General features: G+C 38.9%; 1 non-coding gene across 1 annotated transcript; it reads right to left on the reverse strand.

The window, feature by feature from the left end:
- Positions 1-249: 249 nt before the first annotated feature.
- Positions 250-357, reverse strand: LOC112787990 (small nucleolar RNA R71). Its single transcript, XR_003195373.1, has one exon. It is a non-coding gene; the product is annotated as a small nucleolar RNA R71 (small nucleolar RNA).
- Positions 358-5,093: the final 4,736 nt, after the last annotated feature.

Consider the following 5,093-nt stretch of genomic DNA (forward strand, 5'->3'; position numbering starts at 1 on the left):
CAGAATTGCAAGTTTCATGGACTTCCATTGGAAGATCTTCATCAGTTCTTAGCTGAATTCTTGCAAATCTGTGACACTGTTAAGACCAATGGGGTTAATCCCGAGGTCTACAGACTTATACTTTTCCCCTTTGCTGTAAGAGACAGAGCTAGGATATGGTTGGACTCACAACCTAAAGAAAGCCTGAACTCTTGGGAAAAGTTGGTCAATACTTTCTTGGCCAAATTCTTTCCATCTCAAAAGATGAGCAAGCTTAGAGTGGAAGTCCAAACCTTCAGACAGAAGGAAGGTGAATCCCTCTATGAAGCTTGGGAAAGATACAAGCAATTGATCAGAAGGTGTCCTTCTGTCATGCTTTCAGAATGGAACATCTTATGTATATTCTATGATGGTCTGTCTGAATTGTCCAAGATGTCATTGTACCACTCTACTGGTGGATCTCTTCATCTGAAGAAAACCCCTGCAGAAGCCCAGGAACTCATTGAGATGGTTGCAAATAACCAGGATAATTTATACGCTTTTTGGCATTGTTTTTAGGTAGTTTTTAGTATGTTTTAGTTACTTTATATTATATTTTTATTAGTTTGTATGCAAAAATCACATTTCTGGACTTTACTATGAGTTTGTGTTTTTTTCTATAATTTCAGATATTTTCTGGCTGAAATTGAGGGACCTGAGCAAAACTTTGATTCAAAGGCTGAGAAAGGACTGCAGATGCTATTGGATTCTGACCCTCCTGCACTCGAAGTGGATTTTCTAGAGCTAAAGAAGCACAATTGGCGCTCTCTAAATTGCGTTGGAAAGTAGACATCTTGGGCTTTCCAGGAGTATTTAATAGTCCATACTTTGCCCGAGATTTGATGGCCCAAACTGGCGTTCAACGCCAGCCAAAGACCCCTTTCTGGCGTAAAACACCCAAACTGGCACCCAAGCTGGCGTTTAACTCCAGAAAAGGCCTATGCACGTGTATAGCTCAATGCTCAGCCCAAGCACACACCAAGTGGGCCCCAAAAATGGATTTCTGCACTATCTGCACTTAGTTACTCAATTTCTGTAATCCTTAGTAACTAGTTTAGTATAAATACTAGTCTTTCCTATTGTATTCGAACTTTTTTAATCATCTTTTATCAACTTCATGCTTGGCTGGCCTCACGGCCATGCCTAGGCTATTTTCTCTTATGTATTTTCCAACGGTGGAGTTTCTACACCTCATAGATTAAGGTGCGGAGCTCTGCTGTTCTTCATGAATTAATGCAAGTACTATTATTTCTCTTTCAATTCACGTTTACTTCTTCTCCAATATATACTCTAGTACTTAATTCAGTTAAGTTAGAATGAAGGGGTGACCCGTGACAATTACCCACTATCTTCGTTACTCGCTTAGCCAAGATTCGCGTGCCTGACAACCACAAGCGGTCTACATGATGTTCAACGTAGTCATTGGACGACAGCTGGAGTATAGTCTCTTGGGTCTCTGATCCATGGATTTGACTTGCCTCTCCTGATAGCAGAGCATTTGAATCTGTGAGATTAGAACCTTTGTGGTAGAGGCTAGAACCAATTGAAAGCATTCCTGAGATCCGGAAAGTCTAAACCTTATCTGTGGTATTCCGAGTAGGATCTGGGATGGGATGACTGTGACGAGCTTCAAACTCACGAATGTTGGCGCAGTGACAGTGTGCAAAAGGATATAGAGATCCTATTCCGACACAAGTGGGAACCGACAGATGATTAGCCGTGTGGTAGCTGTGCCTGGTATTTTTCATCCGAGACGAGAAATCCGATAGTTGATTAGCCGTACTGAAACCGTACCTGGTATTTTTCATCCGAGAGGATGGATGGTAGCCATTGACAATGGTGATCCACCAACATACAACTTGCCATGGAGGGGAGTACGCATGATTGGATGAAGACAATAGGAAAGCAGACGTTCAGAAGCAACAAAGCATCTCCAAACGCTTATCTGAAATTCCCACCAATGAATTACATAAGTATCTTTATTTTAATTTACATTTTATTTATCTTTCAATTAGCAAAACTCATAACTAATTGAATCTGCCTGACTAAGATTTACAGGATGACCATAGCTTGCTTCAAGCCGGCAATCTCTGTGGGATCGACCCTTACTCGCATAAGGTTTTATTACTTGGACGACCCATTGCACTTGCTGGTTAGTTGTACCAGAGTTGTGTAAAGTGTGATCATAATTCTATCCACCAATCATGCGATTTGAATTTTGGGGACAAAATTCCTAATTAGGAGGGGAGAATGTAAGAACCGGAATAACCGCTTTAATAAAATAATAATTTTTAACTGCCCGGAATAGGTTCGAAAATATAGAAATGATATTTTCAAAATAAAAAGGTGAAATTTTAATTCAATGAATTTTTTTGAGTGAGAAAATGTATTTTTATGTAAAATTTTTGTAAAAATGTGTACCGGATCTAGTTTGACCGGTACCGCGTATTGAGAAAAATAAGATTTTGAAAATTGAATTTATTGTTTTGAAAAAATAATTTAGAACTGAAAACTGGGCGCTAATCTTAAAGGTTTTGGTCCGAAGTGGGCCAAACGAGCCTTAAACGCTAATGGATTGGACCGGAGCCCAAGTTGGGTTGAAGCCCAACATATATAAAAACAACTATTGAGCATTTCAACTTATTTCTAACCCTAAAACAAGAAAGGGTTTGCACTATTCACCTTCTTTTTCTTTTGTCCATATCTTGAGCTACGGAGCTCTGATTGATGAGCCCGTTGTGGCCACAGGAAGCTCTTGCCGAGCCCGTTATTTCTAACTATGTTTTTCTGGTAAGAACTCACGTCTCCTACTCCAATTTTCTGCCCTAAGTAATTTCACATTTTTATGTTTGTTTTTTGAGTAGATTATGTGATTTTGGTTGTTTAAAGGTGATTTAGCATTGGGTAAGGTAAGTCTGTTCAAAATCTTGCGGTTTGATGTTGTGGTTAGCCATAGTGTTGGTTCTTGGTATGTTATATGTGTATAGCTTGATAGTTGGAGAGTTTTGGAAGTGGTGTTGGTGCTTGAGGCTTGTTGATCTTGTTGGAATCAAACTTTGCGTTTTTGTGCTTTTTGGGAACTCGGCCAAGGTATGGTTTCGCTTTCTTTTATGTAATATATAATATTTTTGGACACTTAGACTAGTGGACTCTAAAATAGGATTGAATGATGTTGGTGCATGATTAATTATATGTGAATTTATGTTTGATGATGAAGAGGATGCTATGAAGTGTTAGAATGTGTGATATATGAATTATGATGATAATATGATGAGTACTGGTGTTGTTTAAGATTATGATGATTGATGAAGGATATTGATGAATTATAATGTTGTTGTTGGTGAATGGTGTTGATTGATGAGCGGATATTTTATATGCATTTTGATGGTAATTTCTTAATGTTTTTAGTATGTTTTGTTAAGTTTTATTATGTTTTAGTAGGTTTTAAGGAAAAATCCACTTTTTGGATACTACTTTGAGCTTTTGTGTTTTTCTTATGATTTTAGGTGAATTTTGGGTGAATTTGGCAAGTTTTGGCAAAGTCTGATTCAGAGGCAAGGAAAGCGTAGCAAATGTTGTCAGATTCTGACCTCTGTGCATTCAAATGAAGATTTCTAGAGCTACAAAGGCCCAAATGATGCGATATCAACAGCGTTGGAAAGCTAACTTCTAGAGTTTTCCAGCAATATATATATATTGGTCTATACTTTTTTTTGGATTGGACTGCCCAAAACGGGTGTTAAACGCCCAAACTACCCCCTAATGGGCGTCTAATGCCCCCAGAGGATCAAGGTTGGCGTTGAACACCCAAACCTGGTGTTCAATGCCACAAAGGGGGCAAGGCAGCGCATTTCTACCCCCTAGTGGGTGTCCAATGCCCATTCACTCAGGTTGGACGCCAAGCTCAACCCAAACACTCAACAAGTGGGCCTAGAAGTGGATTTTCGCACCTTTAGCTTAGTTTCTTTCATTATTATAATTTCTAATTATTATTAATTTCTTCTTTTAGTCTAGTCATTAGTATAAATAATGGGAGATCACCATTGTTTAGGAGCTTTTCCACAACATTCGAACTACACACTTTATTTTCTGTACAGTGTGAGCAACTAAACCTCCTAGGTTAAGGTTAGGAGCTCTGCTGATTCCTACTGATTAATGGAATTACTTTTCTACTTCAATCTATGCTTGATTCTATTCTATGATGCATTGTCCTTCTTCATCCTTATGAATCTAGATTCTATATGAGTTCCTTATGAGTCTTGACCCAGATAGTATTGAGCTACATCTTGAGGATGCATCACGGGTTCCAATAGAATCATCTGGGCTAATCGGGGTATGTGACATAAAACCTCGTTAGTCAGGGGTAATTGAGGTTCCTGTGGCTCTAGGGGCTAGAACCATAAGAGCATCAGTCTCTGATAAGGAAGATCCGACCTTGTCTGTCGCGTTTTGAGTAGGATCATCAAAGAGATTGAATTGCGCGAGCTTCACCCTCTCCCATATTGATCTAATTACTGTCTCTATCTTAATTATTTATCACTTTTGCTTTTATTTGTTTATGCACCTACACTACTCGTGAACGAAAATGTGATAACACTTTTCACAACTCCGCACAACTAACCAGCAAGTGCATTGGGTCGTCCACGTAATACCTTACGTGAGTAAGGGTCGATACCACAGAGATTGTTGGCTTGAAGCAAACTATGGTTATTTTGTAAATCTTAGTAAGGAGATTAATGATAAGAGAGATTGTATTTATGAAAAAATAAATAACATGAAATAAATAGTACTTGTGATTTAGTAATGAGAAACAGGCTGGGGTTCCGGAGATGCTTTGTCATCTGAATCTATGCTTTCCTACTGTCTTCTTCTCCAAACACGCATGGCTTCCTTCAATGGCAAGCTGGATGATCCTCTCGGATGAAAAATACCAGGTACGATGTCTGCACGACTAATCAACTATCAGATTACTCGTCTCGGATGACAAATACCAAGTACAGCTACAGCATGGCTAATCATCTGTCGGTTCTCGCTAGCATCGGAATAGGACACTTGTCCTTTTGCACACTGTCACT

Source organism: Arachis hypogaea, chromosome 20 (assembly GCF_003086295.3).
Source record: "Arachis hypogaea cultivar Tifrunner chromosome 20, arahy.Tifrunner.gnm2.J5K5, whole genome shotgun sequence".
NCBI classification, from domain to species: Eukaryota; Viridiplantae; Streptophyta; class Magnoliopsida; order Fabales; family Fabaceae; genus Arachis; species Arachis hypogaea.